The following is a 17,896-nucleotide window of genomic DNA, read 5'->3' as shown; positions in this document are numbered from 1 at the left end:
TACTGCCCTCATCTTTACAATCCTGGGAGTTTAACTAACTTGCCTTTATGAAGTTTAACTTTGCTGATAGCTTTCAATCTTCTTCAATGTTTAATTCAAATCTACTGTTCTGACATAAAGCCTTTCTCAATTCTAATATATATTTAACCCTACATTACCTGAATTGTGTTTTATCACAGATTTACACTCTAGCATGTACTACTTCTCTAATAATATGATATATATTTGATGTGATCAGTCCCCCTAGATTGATGAAGAAATAAGTTTCAAAGATGTCATATTATGTATAGCATGTAGTTTTGCTGGTAATTCAATCCTTTATTGGACATATATAAAGTAATTTTACTGCAACTGATTATAACCAGTGATAACCATGTTTCAATTGTGATAGTCTTAGTTAAAACCAACCATCTTTCAAGACATACATGTTTCCCTAAAAAAATACATTCTAAAACTAGGTTTTTGCATGTGAAAAGTATTTTCACCTCAGAAGTTAATTTTCCACCCCAGAAATATATTTTCATTTCAGGAATCTTGAAATTTATGGATAAAATGTTTTCAGTTGTTGAACTGTATGTTTGGTGAGTGGAGTTTTATGAAGAGACAATGAACATCAAAACTCCAGCCTAATCTTTAGCAGTTCTTTTGCACATATCTTCCCCTTGTACTCTAACTTGAACTTTGAAGTAGTGGCTAGATCTAAGCAAAGATGAAATAACATGTGTATCTTTTTGCCTTTGCATTCTTACTTTCACATACTCTTTCGGTTTTAGGTTACTCTGGATTTAAAGACCAGTCTCTCTGCACTTTTTACAAACAGAGCAATAGAAAAGGGAAAGAAGGAAGGGGGGCAGGTAAGAGGAGTGGGAAAGAAGTAGGAAGGAAATTGGTCGAGTCATATTTTTCATTGTTTTCATAGTTTTCTTCAAGAGGGTTAAGGAGGAAGGGTTAGATTTTAGAGCTTGGAGACTTTTCTACCTTCTGTCTAGTTCATTCCTTCATTTTTTGGGAGTCATCAAGAAGTATTTCCTCTTGTCTTACCTAAAACACATCTATTTCTATGCAGGTGCTGGAAGCATAGCTTCTCCTCTGAAATGGGCTTTTAAAATCTTGTCTTGAATAAAGACCGCCCTCTTCTTGCAAGTGAGTTTTCTATCAGCTGTCAAGGAAACTGAAGTTTATTGATATCCTTAGACTTTAAGATTCCTTAGCTTTTTTTGAACATCTATAGAAGTAACCTGAACACCCAACCTTATAAACTTATATCAGAGTAAAAGACACCTGGTCCATGGTTCATGAGATATACTGTGGCCCTGTATGCCTTCAACATTTCAAGATAACCCATCATAAATATGGCCTTTTGTAGAAGAAGAAAAAATATATTGGGAAATGGTAACTTCAAGAACATTGCTTTGTGTTTGAAGTATCATGTATTATCACCACAGTAGTTAACATTTAATAAACATTTACTTGGGTTAGGTACTGGTCTATGTCCATTCCCTACAAAGATCATGTAAGGTCATTGTGTTTATTTCTTGCTATAACAAGTTACTATAAATTGAGTGGCTTAAAACCCACCTATATTCTCACATAGAGGCCAGAAGTTGAAAACCAAAGAATCTACAGGGCCATGTTCTCTTCGAAGGCTCTAAGGGGAATATCTGTCCTTGCCTCTTCCAGCTTCCTGTGGCTCAAGCATTTCTTGGCTTGTGAATACTGCTAATCTCCACCTTCAGGTTCACATGGCCTTCTCTTCTCCCTGTGTGTCTCTCCTCTGCGTGTCTCTTATGAGGGCACTGTCATTGGACTTAGCATCCGCTCAGAAAATCCTGAATCATGCCTCAAGATCCTTGACTTAATTACATTTCCAAAGACCCTTTTTCCAAATGAGGTTACATTCACAGGTTCTGGAGGTTAGAACACAGACATATGGGGACTACCATTGAACCCACTACTGTCATTAAAACTTTTTTAATGGGTGAAGAAACCAAGGTTCAGAAAATCCACATAACTTGGTCAAGATTAGGTAAACAATTTGAATCTGGATTAATCTCTCAGCAAAATCTGTGCTACTTTTATTACGTTGTCTCTTATGTGAAACTCTGGATTGCATGTTTATCTTGAGGAGAGTTGGAAATTTATAAACACAGTGAATCTTACTGTCTTTTCTTATTAGCCTGTGCTATTATCATCCTAGTGCCCCTCCAAGTAAACCTACCTTTACTGGGAGACATACCAGTGGAACTCTTTTTTGATAATATGCCTCAAGCATAGTTATCCCAGTTATCCCAAGTTAAAGCACTAATAAAGAGCATCAATTACCCCAGCAAATCAATCACTGCACTGCCTGAAAACCAGTTGCCTGATATGTTTTGTCCAGTGTTAGCGATGTTTATGGCAAAAAGTCTAGCTTGGTACCATTTACTCCATGACAGCTAGAAGGTGAAACTCTATTTAGACAATTAAGCAGAGAAGTAGAGTATTCTATTTGTACTTTAGAAGGGTCACTCTGCAGTCACAAGTGAATTGGTGGGGAACAGGATTAGGGGCAGAAACACAAACATGTGACAGTGGCAGCAATCTTGGTGAAAAATTACTTCTTTAGTAAATATATATTTAGTGCTCACTACATTGTAGGCATGATTCTCATTTTAGTATTAACTTGCTTAATCATTACAAGTCAGGACCAAGTACTAGTATCATCTCTGTTTCATAGACTGGAAAACTAAGGGACACTGAGAATAAGTAATTTGACCAAGGTACATAGTAGGGCTGGAATTGAACCCAGGCTGCCCGACTCGAGTCCATGATCTTTAATACATACAATGCTATGGTAAGAGGCCCAGACTAAAGCAATAGAAATGAGTAACCTTTGCTTCATGTGCCTGAAAATGATGTGCTTCCCTTTCCAGACATTATTATCAGCAAACATTCTGAGTTTCCAGTGTGAATAAAATGATAACCTCGGCATCTTCGGGGATAAGGAAAGGGATTCAAAGCAGAAAAGATTCTCAGCCTACAGTCTAGATAAAGAATGTTAAAAAGACATAAAATCATGAAATAAGTAATCATCAAATTAATATACTGCAGAGGAACTCCTGAAGGGCTAAGCAGATGTTAAGCCACCAGTGCAAAGATAGGAAAGGCTATAAGTTATAAAATCAGAGTCTATTTTTATATAGGTTACACTTGACAATAGAAAGTCAGCCATGGTCCTGAGAGCAATAGCCAGCAAGTCTCTGATGAGAACTTGCCTTATAATTTATGAAATAATTTGCCTCCAAACCAACTTCCCCAGCTATAAAATGGGACTAATGTTATAACAATCAAAGCATAAAACACTGAATTAATTTTCATTGAAAAAGGACCATGAAATTCTCTGTAAAAATGCACTTTGGTGCAAATGCTGAGGGAAAGAGCTTAAATGAATTAGGAAATAATAAACCTACAGTATGAAAAAAATGATGAAAATTTGCCATTCTTGGGTGAAAGAATGAAACAAAATATCTGTTATTTTGAAATAACTTTATTTGAGAGGTCAGGAAAAATAGCAGCTGAGGCTAAAATCAAAACCTTCAGAAAAGTTGTGAGCTCAGAACATTGGGTTTAGGTCAACGTGTCATGTGTACTAAGTTAAGGGTGTCTTCTGAATTTTGGTGGCAAACAACCACTAAGATTAAAACATGCCATAAAAATCATGCTTTGAAAACTGTGGTTTACATTCATCTGTAGAAAACTGGGTCCTGCTGATAGCCCAAATGTATGACTTAAGCCATCTGCTACTTCTGCTGATATGAAAGAGAATGACATAAATGTCACTTATAGCAGTGATCTCCTTAGCTCTGCTTAGCCCTTCAGGAGTTCCTCTGCAGTATATTAATTTGATGATTACTTATTTCATGATTTTATGTCTTTTTTTTTTTAATTTTTTTTAACGTTTATTTTATTTTTGAGACAGAGAGACAGAGCATGAACAGGGGAGGGGCAAAGAGAGAGGGAGACACAGAATCTGAAATAGGCTCCAGGCTCTGAGCTGTCAGCACAGAGCCCGACGCGGGGCTCAAACTCATGGACCGTGAGATCATGACCTGAGCTGAAGTCGGACGCTTAACCGACCGAGCCACCCAGGCGCCCCGATTTTATGTCTTTTTAACATTCTTTATCTAGACTGTAGGCTGAGAATCTTTTCTGCTTTGAATCCCTTTCCTTATCCCCGAAGATGCCGAGGTTATCATTTTATTCACACTGGAAACTCAGAATGTTTGCTGATAATAATGTCTGGAAAGGGAAGCGCATCATTTTCAGGCACATGAAGCAAAGGTTACTCATTTCTATTGCTTTAGTCTGGGCCTCTTACCATAGCATTGTATGTATTAAAGATCATGGACTCGAGTCGGGCAGCCTGGGTTCAATTCCAGCCCTACTATGTACCTTGGTCAAATTACTTATTCTCAGTGTCCCTTAGTTTTCCAGTCTATGAAACAGAGATGATACTAGTACTTGGTCCTGACTTGTAATGATTAAGCAAGTTAATACTAAAATGAGAATCATGCCTACAATGTAGTGAGCACTAAATATATATTTACTAAAGAAGTAATTTTTCACCAAGATTGCTGCCACTGTCACATGTTTGTGTTTCTGCCCCTAATCCTGTTCCCCACCAATTCACTTGTGACTGCAGAGTGACCCTTCTAAAGTACAAATAGAATACTCTACTTCTCTGCTTAATTGTCTAAATAGAGTTTCACCTTCTAGCTGTCATGGAGTAAATGGTACCAAGCTAGACTTTTTGCCATAAACATCGCTAACACTGGACAAAACATATCAGGCAACTGGTTTTCAGGCAATTCACAATATCCAGTTTAAGTCTGTGATCCTTGAGGAGGAAAAGTCACAAAGTGAGTCCCACGATTGCCCATTTCTGGATTACTGACGCAGTTAGAAAGTGGTGGGTGGGGCATCATTGAGAAAGGGAGCTGTCCCAGAAATCTGTGATGGACCACCTTAAGTCCATGACTGAGGAGTCCATGAGCTGTATATTCTCAGGACAAATCACTCACAGCTTAATAGCTACCAGCTGCTATAAGTGTGAGAGCTGAACAAAGATATTGGAGGTGAAACAATACCTACCGACATTGAAGTTCCAGCTTTGCCAGAGTAGAGATTTTTCTGTGAAGCCTCTATAACACCCCTGACATCCAACTGAGACACCAGAAAGGCATTTTAGAAGTAAGGACCATACCCTAGAGTAAGACCTACCATAAAATTGCCTTAAGAAATCCTAATACCAAGTTCTCAGGAGATCCATAAAGCAATAGAGTTTGGAGGTTGAGTCCCACTAAGTTAGAAGGGCTGACAAAATACCTTGGGTTTTCCATAGCTCTTCACTAATAAAGCAAAAAATCAAACCTATACAGATTCTGAGGGATTAGCCATCAATTGAACTTGTTGCCAAATAGAAAGTGAGGAAAATAGAAACATAGAAATGCAACATATAGTTAAGAAAGAAAGTCAGTAGAAACAGTTGATTTTCTGCAAGGTAATTCAATGGGAAAGTGATAGTATTTGCAACAAATGATGCCAAAACAATTGTAATGTGATCTAAATGTACAAAACAATAGATTTCAACTCTTACTTCACACCATATATAAAATTAACTCAAAATTGATTTTATACCTAAATGCAAAGATGAACACTATAAATCTTTTAGAAACAAACATAGGAAAACAGAAAGATGAATAACCATAAAAGAAAATATTGATAAATTGGATGTCCTCAAAAATTCAAACCAATTGCTTTTCTTTTTCTTTTTTTTTTTTTTTTAAATTTTTTTTTTCAACATTTATTTTTTTTTGGGACAGAGAGAGACAGAGCATGAACGGGGGAGGGGCAGAGAGAGAGGGAGACACAGAATCGGAAACAGGCTCCAGGCTCCGAGCCATCAGCCCAGAGCCCGACGCGGGGCTCGAACTCACGGACCGCGAGATCGTGACCTGGCTGAAGTCGGACGCTTAACCGACTGCGCCACCCAGGCGCCCCAAACCAATTGCTTTTCAAAGGGGAAACTCAAGAAAGTGAAATGGCAAGCAACATACTAAAAGAAAGTACTCATAACATATAACTGACGAAGTACTTGGATATAAAGAACTCTTACAACTTAATGATAAAACAATCAACCCAATTTTTTAAAATGGCAAATGAAGTAAGTACATTTTATAAAAGGCAAAATACAAATGGCCAATTATGTAAATAGATGTTCAACATTATTAGTCGTTATTGGAAATATAAATTAAAATCATAATGAAATACATTTTAAAACTATAAAATGTCTAAAATTAAACAAATTGGTAATATAAAATATTGGCAAGGATATGGAAAAACAAGAATTTTCATAAATTTATGGTGAGATATAAAATGGCATGACCACTTTTAAGAATAGTCTGCCATTTTCTCTAAAGTTAAACATACTTATCAAATGACCTAGCCAATCTTTTCTGTGGTATTTCCTGAAAAGAAATGAAAACTCATGTGCAAAAAAGACTTGTACATAAATGTTCATAGCCACTTTATTTATAGTGGCCAAACAGCCCAAACAATATTATAGGATATCATAAAATCAATACTAGTAAGCAATAAAAAAGAAATAAACTATTAATACATACAACATGGAGAAATTTCACAGATATGTTGAGTAAAGAAACCAAGAGTTCATATGAAAAAATATATTTATATTAAACTGTAGAATAAGTAAAACCAAATCATAAAGTCATTAAAAGCAGAGCAGTTTTTACCCAAGTCAGAAGGTAGGGGAGCAAGAGAGGAGATGATTATAAAGTGATGCTAGCAAACTTTCCCAGGAAATGAAAATATTCTATATTTTGACTAGAGTGTGAGTTACACATGTATACATTTGTCAGAATTCTTTTGAGCTTAAATCTATGCATTTTATCGAATGTAAATTCAATTCACTTCATTAAAAAAAAAAATTAGACCCTTCATATCCCAACTTCCACCCCACTCTGCAGCCTAATCTCAAACTGTTTCATCTTGAACTTTAAATTTTCTCCATTTTAGGTATTTCTTACCTTCAAGTTTTTGCATAAATTGTCCCTACTACTTGATAATCTTTCCACTTCTTTTTCATCTTGAGGAAAGTGTTTCCTTCTAACACTAGATTGGTTAAATGCTCTTCCCATCTGTTCCCAAAGCATTCTAGCATAATGCTCAGTAGAGAATATATTTTGTACATTCTTATTACATGTTATTGTTTTTGCTTGTTTGTCTGTCTTTCCTGTAAATGGTCACTTCCCTGAATATAAGAACTGTGTCTGCTTTGTTTGCCACCATACCTATCAGAGCCTTGGCTTACAGTTGGCACTTATTACATATTTGTTGAATGAATAAATGAATGAACGAATAAATGAACAAATGAGCTCACATAAACCTCCTGAAATCTTTAGGTGGATTCTCAGTGATTTCAACGTTCTGTTTTCTAAGTAAAATTAATTGAGGGCTTCCCCTTCTGAATGTTATTTTTGGTATGGCACCACACATTTTATTATAGGCATTTTTTTCTAAATGGTATTTCTCAGAAGCCATCGTTTTTGTAGGAGTAGTGAGTCACAGAAATGCAATTCTTGGCTGTGCCTTCCCCCACCATCCCGTCCCCCCCAGCTAGCCAGACCAAACATTCCATAGTAACCATGTTTTTGATTGTCTACAGGATTTCTGTCTGATTTAGATTGTCTATCAAGATATTGTATAGTCTTCTTCCACTCTGAAAAGTATAGCATATTTTCCCTTCTTATGTTCTCTACTCTTTTGCAAATGCTTTTGAAAAATAAGTGCCTTACATATATATGTAAATATATATATAAATATATAAATAAATATATATATATATATATATATATATATATATAGAGAGAGAGAGAGAGAGAGAGAGAGCCTAAAAAGATAAATTCTTATCTACTCTGCCATGGTTTCTTGTGTCTTTTATTCTATTTTGACATGGAGTTTCAAACCTTTTAGGAAAAACTATGCTACTCTTCATTCAATTCAAAGTATCAGAGGGAATATTAGGGTCCCCTTCTCAAATAGCTTAAAGTCTGGTAGGAACTTATAAACAAACTGTTGTCTACTCTATGACACAATAAAGTCATGTCCAGGTACTAGGGATTGGAATCTGCAACTCTGTGTACATTATATCTAGTTGCTAAACACTCTTCTAAGATAGGCATTAATAGTCCCACTTCACAAATAAAGATAATGAATTACAGGACATAGTGTTTTCAAAGTCACATAACTAATAAGTGGCAGAACCAAAATCTAGTCCTGTCAGAATTTTAAGCCTTTGTCTTTATATGTGTGCAGCATTGCTCTCCTAAGTGTAGGGAGGGAAGAAAATTAGGGAGTCAAGAATGAACCACAGTTTTCCAGCTAAGTAGACTGGGTATCAAGTGGTGGCATCCATGTTCTGAAACAAGGTATGCAGGTAGAGGGACATGTTTGGAGGAGAACATGGTATTTGGAGATATATGAAGATTAGTATTTAATGATATTGAGACAGGGATGCCTGTAGGCCATTATATTCAGCTACTTCAGGTGATGGAAATGAGACTTTGGAGCACAAGTTGTATGCTTGGGTTGGAGATGAAGGTGTGAACACCAAAGTACCTATGTAGTGGTACTTTGTGTATATATTGAATCACCCAGGAGGAGTATGCAGATTGAGAAGAGGCTTAAATGTCCAACTTTGATTTATTGGCCTCTAGATTCCTCTTGTATATCTTATATAAAAATCTCATGCATGTATCACAAGACATCCAAGAGATATGATATAAACATCATTGATATAAACTCCTCCAAGTTTACTACTTCTGTTTCTGTTCTCTTTGGAAGCTATTCATCACTTAACAAATGGTAAAAATTTTTCTTTCTTTAACATGTTATGCTTAAAACCATTTCCTTTAATGCTAAAGAATGCAAGTGGACCTCAGAAAGACTGGAACTTAGAATTAGAAAGCTATAGGGAGAGCCAAGGATGACCTCACTCCATTTTCTATTCCTGCTTCTCGCCGTATGTCTGGTTCATCTTCTCTAAGCTCCACTTTGCTCCTTCTGTCCTCTCTCTCTGTTCCCAAAGCTGACTGAAAAAATATGACCACCCAGAGTAGAATATGCTTACTAAGAATTTTCCTAGTCTTGAGTTCCTGTTGGTTTTCCTTTCTCCACATTGTGCATGTATTATTTTTAATCCTTACAATAACACTTCAAGACTGAAATTATTCTTTCTGCATTATATATGAGGAAACTGAAGCTGAGAGAGATTGTGGCCTGCCAGGTCACTGTCATCTGCTGGAGATTCAAAAATGAAAAGATAAGGCCTCTGTTTTCATGGACTTCATAGCCCAATATTGAAGCAGATATTTATCATTATAGGTACAGACATAAACTCTTATTACCAAATTCTGTGAGAAGTGCTGTAATAGCTCTGTAAACACGGAATTGTATTAACACATTGTGTAATGCCTGGAGAAGCAGGGAGAGCACTGTATAAAGGACATTTGAACCAAAGTTGGAAGAATGTGTAGCTCTCTAGGAGGTACAAAAGGGGTAAATGACATTTTAGGTTGTAGAGGCATAAGGGTGTTTATTATAAACAGGGAAAGCAGTGCTGTCCATGTTTCTTTTTCAACCTATGGCTCACCTTTTGAGTTGGCAGCCAGAGCTCAGGTGTGCTTTATGTGAGCTTGGCTACAGCCTTCTAAAATGGTTCAAAATAATCAGATTTCTAGTAAGCTAGAGAAGAAGACACTTGAGCCCAATATTTGGCTCAATTGGTTAAATGTCTGACTGTTGATTTCAGTTCAGCTCATGATCTTGTGGTTCATGAGTTTGAGCCCCACAGCCTGCTTGGGATTCTCTCTCTCACTGCTCCTACCCTGCTCACTTTCTCTCTGCCCCTGCCCTGCTCACACACTCTCTCTCTCTCTCTCTCTCTCAGAATAAATAAATAAACTTAAAAAATTAAGTCTCTCTCTTGCTTCTGTAGTTTTCTTTTTCTCCTCCCTACACACCCACCCCACCACAGTATAAATCAGCACAGACAACAATGTGGGATTTGGCAGTAATTGCTATCAGTTTTGAAAATGAATACATACCAAAACTTAGGCATTACAAAAGCTGTTTGTGTTGCACATTATACTTTGTTTTAGGCTATCCCCAGGTATATTCGTCAGATTATTTGTCAGATATATTTCTCCATTTTATAGTCTATATCATCCTGCTCTGTATAGAACTTTTGAAATATCCCACCAAATAAGATGACTCTGGATTCTGTACAGACTTATTTGGCAAGGTATGGGTTACAGCCTTGCATATGTCTCTTCAGAAATAAGGTTGAAATGTAGGTGCTGTCTATATACAAAGCAGCTGAAGACTGTAGCTTGCTATGAAGGAAGAAAAGTACTGACAAATTTTACTACTTATGAGGTGCATTTTCTCATAGCTAAGTATACCCTAAGAGATGTTTAAAAAAATTTTTTTCCTTAAGCCATAAAAAAATCTTAATAAGCAAGAAAGCTTTAATGCATAAAACATGATATTTAAGTTTCAGTAGAATTGTACCTGAACATTTATTTATAAACTCATTCTATTCCTGAAGTTGTGAAGAAAGTGGATGGGTGTTTCTATAGAATTCTCTTTCAGCTTAGCATTTATCAGTAGGACAATTCAACATGAATGTCTTTTCTGCATGCCATTTTATCAGAAATAGCCTTATTTTTTGAACCCTAGGTCTTGCTGGTTCAGGACATAAAAAATATTGCCTATACTAAATTATCTCATTTGATCTAATATAACTAAAAATTGACTAGTCCAGAAGGACTCAGGTAAATGCCACCACAAATTTATTTAAGTATGTTACCCTACTGGCCCTCACCACTAATGGGGATGGCATACAATGATGGCATGTAACTTTTGCAAACATTTTTTGTCCAGGCAATTGTATGGGTATGTAATAAAAAATGAAAAAATATAACATATATTTGGTAAGGTGAGAGTATGTCTTCTTCACCATTACTGCCAGTCATATAGCCCCATCTCCAGAGGCATTTACCATATCCAGACTTTCTCTGTCCTTCCAGAGATATTATGTACGTGTGTGTGTGTACATGCCCATTCCTTTAATTCTATACAGATGGTAGCACACAATACACCTGTTTCACATCTTGCTTTTTCATTTAACACATGTTGGAGTTGTTGCCTATCAGTTCATGCAGATATGCCTCATTCTATTTAATTGCTGCCTAGGATTCCATTATTTCATTGCACCGTAATTTACTTACCAGATCGCTATTAGTGGAAATTCATGTTATCTCCAGTTTTTGCTAATATAGACAATGCTGCAGTGAATATACTTTGAATATATATGGGATTATTTGTCAGATATATTTCTGGAAGCATAATTTCTGAGTTAAATATGGGGAGTGGAAGTAAAGGCATTTTTTTTTTAATTTTTTTTTCAACGTTTTTATTTATTTTTGGGACAGAGAGAGACAGAGCATGAACGGGGGAGGGGCAGAGAGAGAGGGAGACACAGAATCGGAAACAGGCTCCAGGCTCTGAGCCATCAGCCCATAGCCTGACGCGGGGCTCGAACTCACGGACCGCGAGATCGTGACCTGGCTGAAGCCGGACGCTTAACCGACTGCGCCACCCAGGCGCCCCAGTAAAGGCATTTTTTGAATAAAAGCTCAGAAATGATCAGAGATTTTATGTTTTAGCTTAGCTCTGTATCTCTTTCTCTTAGTTCTGTCTCTTTCCTAGGGATTCCTAAGCTGAGACTACAGTACATTTCATTCAACTTTACAGACTACTCTGAATTCTTTTGTCTTTTTATCCTGTCTGTCCCATCAATTATCAGATCTGGATTAATCAAAACATGTGCCTTCTTCACTATATACCTAGACTGCCAACTGTTTGGGGGAGACACATGTAATTTGGCTCTATTACAAACTTATGTTTCCTAAGATCATTTAGAGACTTCATACTATTCATAAATCCTTTTACTTACACCTAACTCATTGTTTCCTATTTCCAGCATTGGCCATTCCACTGGCTGATCTGTAGTTATAACTTTCTATCTTACTTTTACCACCACAGGAAATGGCTTGGTTCCCTACGTATTACAGAAACACAGCTCATTAGCTAAGAACCCCCTTAATTTCTCTTTTAATCCTCAAAATTTCTACATGAAATCTTCTGATCTCAAAACAGGAGTTTCCCTTTCACTAACCAGTCCTAATCTTGCCATATTTTCCTATTCCCACTGCCTCTCTACTGATTTGTTTACTCCATGGTATAAATAAATTTTTAAAAATAAAAATCCACTCTCTACCCTTTATTCTCCTCCAGTGATTGCTTCCCATTTCTTCCCAAATAGCATTCTTAAGACAGCAGGCCAAAGAATAGATATTGCCACCATGTCTAATTTCCTATATGCTTGCCCATTCACTGAAGAATGCCTCTACCACAGCACTGTGGTCTCCAGAAAATGTCAAATTTCCAAGACTTTTGAGCAGTCTTGGGCATCATCATACTTAAATATTCCCCCACATTTGACACTTGATTTTCCCCGAACCTCAACCCCTCCAACAAAATTTCTGTTGTTTTCATTATAATTTTACTTCTTGTTTTCCTTTCCTTTTTAAAAGTAAACTATTCTAGTTTCTTTCTGACTTTAAGTCTTTAGGTCCTGTGTTCCCTAAGATTAAGTTCTTAGCATGTATTTCTTCTCTTTTTTTTTTTTTTTTTTGGTTTGTTCCCTATTATTATGGCTTGAAGTCTGAATTCTTTAAATTCTTTAAATTTAAATTCTTTAAATTCTGAAGTCTAAATTCTTTAAATTTTTTTTTGTTGTATTTGACACACAATGTTACATTAGCTTCAGGTATACAGCATAGTGATTTAACAACTCTATACATTATGCTATTCTCACAAGTGTAACTACCATCTGTCACCATACAGTACTACAAATTACAGTATCATTAACTATATTCACCATGCTGTATCTTTCAGCCTCGAGACTTACTCATTCCATAACTGGAAGCTTGTACCTCTCACTCTTCTCTGCCCATTTTACCTATCCCTCCAACCCCTCCCATCTGGCAGCCACCAGTTTGTTCTCTGTATTTATGGGTCTGTTTCTGCTTTTTTTGTTTGCTTTGTCTTTTAGATTCTACACATAAGTGAAATCATGTGGTATTTGTCTTTCTCTGTCTGATTTATTTTACTGATTTATTTTACTTCAGCACAATGCCCTCTAGGTTCATCAATGTTGTCACAAATGCAAGATCTCATTCCTTTTTATGGCTGAGTAATATTCCATTGTATGTATATACCACATCTTTATCCATGCATCTATTGATGGATACTTAGATTGCTTCCATATCTTGACTGTTGTAAATAATGCTGTAACCATAGGGATGCATATATATTTTCAAATGAGTATTTTTATTTTCTTTGGGTAAATACCAGTGATGATCCTTTATTTTAAAAACTTTGTCCCTTACTTTGTGGCTTCCTGACTCAATCATCTTTATTTGCATTGAGCCAATGGCTAAGATGATGATGATGATTATAACAAAGAGGAGGAAGAAGAGTTAACCTGAGCAATGGCATGTTTCAAGGTACAGGGGTTCTCCTTTTCTTTTGTGGATGTTGTCGTGAGGAATGTGAATTTTGGAAACACTGAAGATATTCATTAAATAGAGAAAAGTTGTTGCTTCTGTATCCCAAAATAAGGGAACATGTGGTCACCAGATGTGATGAAATAGAACTCCAGGTTCTCACTGTTTTCAACTTTTTAACCTTTTATCCCAAACCACCAGGTCCCTTTTGCATGTTACCTCTGCCTAGAATACACCCATACCATTTCCAAGGCAATGTTTCTAGACTCTTGGCTATATCTTCTTTTTTTGGTCTCAGCCATTTGAAGCAGAACTCCAGTTTATAACAGTTGTAAAGTATTTGGGGTGATGATAGCATCAGTTATTATTTATCTGTTCAGCTTTCTTAAAGTTGAAGAAAATAAGCAAAGTTTTATGGAAATGTGTATTATCTTTACCAGTCACTGCTTGACTTTCCTCCATTCTGGAGCTCTAGGCCCATTTCACGCTCCTTTCCTGCTAGACCTGTGTGTATCTCCAGCTTTGGTCTCACATGCTGTATATCAGTGCCCAGCTCTACTGTTCCTTTCGCCGGATGCAGCCAGTTTTACAAATGAAATTATACATTTGAACCAGATGAGTTTGGCTTGGTGATTGGCCCTGTGCACAGTCTACAATTTGGGTCAGACTTATGAAAAGTTTGGTGAATTTGGCACCATCTTTGAGGAAGTGTGGACTGTCTTAAAACTCCAAAGAGAAACCTTTAGGATCTCAGACATTCCATCTTTTGTGGGCTTCCAGAAAAGGCCACCCTCAGCTGGCATGAGAGAGAGGGCTTATTTTCAAACTATTCAAGTCATGTTGTGACTAGAAGTTGAAGTCTGGTGCAAAACCATGAAAACTGAAGAGATAATTTGAACTGATCCTGGAATAAGCAGCTTCACTCTACTGTGTAGTGACTCTGGTGTAGATGGTTCAGGAAGAGAATATTTCTACTGCTGAAGCATAATTTTATGAAAGAGTTTCTTCAAGCTATTTGTGTTCCTTAGAATAAATATCATTTCTAAAATGTGAGAAAAAATAAGGCCAAGTTAGTTTAGGGAAGACAATGACCTGATTCCTTGTATCAATTAAAATAGATTTATAGGGGGGCGCCTGGGTGGCTTAGTCGGTTAAGTGGCCGACTTTGGCTCAGGTCATGATCTCACGGTCCGTGAGTTTGAGCCCCGCGTCAGGCTCTGTGCTGACTGCTCAGAGCCTGGAGCCTGTTTCAGATTCTGTGTCTCCCTCTCTCTCTGACCCTCCCCCGTTCATGCTCTGTCTCTCTCTCTCTCAAAAAATAAATAAATGTTAAAAAAAAAATTTTTTTAAATAAATAAATAAAATAGATTTATAGGTTCCAAGGTGTGGGATACCTCTGTGCTGTTCCTTCTTGTTGGCTTCAATAGGAATGAGACTTAAATTAGGATCCCAGTGCTAAGGCCTGAGAATTTTTTCCATCTCAGATTTTCAAAGAATCATAAAGCAGCTTGAAAGAAAGCCTCACTCACTCACCCTTAAACCTCCACTGAAAAATAAATAATTGAAGCCATTGCTGAGCATGATTAATGAAGATACATTATAATAATTTATTATACTGTTTTTGGAGGGCTGTTTTTCCTCCATTTTTTTCTCATCTGTCTCCTATATTACCTCTACTACTACTCTGGAGACTGAGCAAAATGCAGATGTTAAGAACATAAAGATATCAAAAAGTTAGTTTTGGCTGAGTTAGCAGTGACCACATTACAGGTCTCAGAATTTCCCTCCTTCATGTGGCTTTTTTGTAAGTTGAACAATAAATTTACTAGTATGCAGTTACTTCATATATGATCCAAACATGCTTCATTGGATAAAAGGGAGTAACTGTGAATAGGTCTGCAGGGAACTTGTACATCAGACTCAAGTATGGATGGAGGGACCGAAGAATTTAGGTGAAACTTTTCAAATCTTACAAATACATTGCTTAAGACATTTGTAAAATTTTTAAATAGCAAAAAGCCATTCTTGTGCCTAATTACCACATATATATTTCTACAGGAAGTCATATAAATTAATTATAATTTGTTAATGCTGGTGCTATTTACCTGACTATATCTCTACCTTTTGGTTGAGGTATTGCCTTTTTAACATTAAAGAACCTTCTTGATTGCACCACCTACCCCTTGCATTTATAAAGCCCTGATATTTAAAAGTGTTTAATTTCATACAGATGATCTGAATTCATCCTAAAACACTGTGCTAAAATGGTGTGTTTCTTATTTAAATTGTTAAAGCTCTTGTCTAGCCAATAAGAGCTTCTATATTTTTATCTCAAAAGAGTGTATTTAGAGCAATGATTCTTAACCTTAGCTTCACGTTAGAATCATCTAAGGAGCTTTAAAAAATTCTGATGCCCAGGCTGTAGCCAAGACCACTTAAATCAGAATTTTAGGACATGGCACCTAGGCATCAGTACTTTTCCTGGCTCCCTAGATGATTCCAACGTGTAGCCAAGATTGAGACTACTGATTTAGAAAGGTAGCATTTTGTGATGAAAAGAGCAAGGGCTTTGGAATCAAGCCAGTTCTTTGGTTGATATTCCATTTCCAGCATTTAATTCATTAATTCAAAAATATTTGAGCATCTAATAAAAAATAAAATGCCTAATATACAATAGAACATTCAATATATGGATAGAGTTTGTTATAGTAATGATAATATCTATTAATAAAAGTATTTTATGAATGGCATTATATACATATAGAAAACAAAGGGGCGCCTGGGTGGCACAGTCGGTTAAGCGTCCGACTTCAGCCAGGTCACGATCTCGCGGTCCGTGAGTTCGAGCCCCCCGTCGGGCTCTGGGCTGATGGCTCAGAGCCTGGAGCCTGTTTCCGATTCTGTGTCTCCCTCTCTCTCTGCCCCTCGCCCGTTCATGCTCTGTCTCTCTCTGTCCCAAAAATAAAAATAAAAAAGAAATTTAAAAAAAAAGAAAACAAGTATATTAGTTTAATAAGATTGCATTTTAAGTGCCTTGCTATACTTCACAGTTAAATTAGGTATGCTGTATTCATAAGGATGACAAAGCCAAATAGGTATATCTCACTCACCTTTGAGCACTTTTAACACCTTATACTTCCTTTAAGTGATTATTTTAATTTTACTTTGGAGTGTATACATATTATCTTCATCAGTGCATGAAAAAATTTCCTCTTTGGTACATGCTAAACTCTAAGCTTCTTGAAAAGAAACAGTGTTTTCTTACTCAAGCTGGCATCCTCTCTGAGCATAGTGAATCACTCTCCATGATACTAGCATGCAACCTGTTTTCTGAAACCAGTGTTATAAATAGCTTGCATTGTATTAGGTTGGCCATATTTGGGAGGCGATTAAAGATAGGATATCAGATGAATTATGAATTGCACATCCATATGGATCTATGTGTGTGTGTACATGCATATCTGCCTTTGCGTGTGTCTTTGTGTGTGTGTATATGTGAGTGTGTGTTTAGTGTTTAGAAAGAGATTTTATATTAAAGGAAACTGTGCTTAGCTTAGTTTGTTCCTTGGCTCATGGTCCCTGGTAGTAGGCATTTTCCTGAGGGTTGTCAGAAGACTGATCTTGTGGGTGGTCTGCCATACTGAATTTGGGAACGAAGATCTCAGCTCCAAGGCCCTCATCCTCCATAATGCCAGCAGACGGTACAGTCCATCAACGCCTAATTACTTCCTAGTAGTTTGAACCCACAATCTTTTTTGGTTTGGTACCAGAATCAACTTCAGAAGATGTTGAAGAAAGAATGTCTGGAATTGGGAGCCTAAATATGTAGACTTTCCTTTGGGAAGTAATTGATCAGAAGAACATGTGTTGTCCACAGTACTTATAAATGACAACTTTGAGAACGAAAGATTTTCTGACCTCATGGCAACTGTTGTCCACTATAGTTTCTTCCCTGATTGTTTTTTGCCTTAGCAACCTATGTTTAGTAATAATTTGAGGTAGAAACCAGTTAATTAAAAAGGTGTCATTCTTTTAAGTACCAATTGGCTATGTGTCTAACCACACTGCCCCAGACCTCACTTGCAGCTAACATCTCCACAGAACTGACTCCATGACATGTTCTAAAGTAACTTGGGGGAAAACATTAAATAAGGATAAGGAATATTTCTGAAAATGGTCTTTTAAGACACAGAAAATATTTTTTA

General features: G+C 36.7%; 1 long non-coding RNA gene across 1 annotated transcript in view; it reads left to right on the top strand.

Moving 5' to 3' along the window:
• The window catches only part of LOC147584056 (uncharacterized), a 314,494-nt gene that overhangs the window by 249,990 nt on the left and 46,608 nt on the right, over positions 1-17,896 (top strand). The gene's annotated exons all lie outside the window — the stretch shown is intronic.

The sequence above is a fragment of the Puma concolor genome, chromosome A1 (assembly GCF_028749965.1).
Source record: "Puma concolor isolate L17-30 chromosome A1, mPumCon1.1.hap2, whole genome shotgun sequence".
Taxonomy (NCBI): Eukaryota; Metazoa; Chordata; class Mammalia; order Carnivora; family Felidae; genus Puma; species Puma concolor.
The sequence above is the reverse complement of the archived record's forward strand: the minus strand, read 5'-3'. Positions and strand labels throughout refer to the sequence as shown.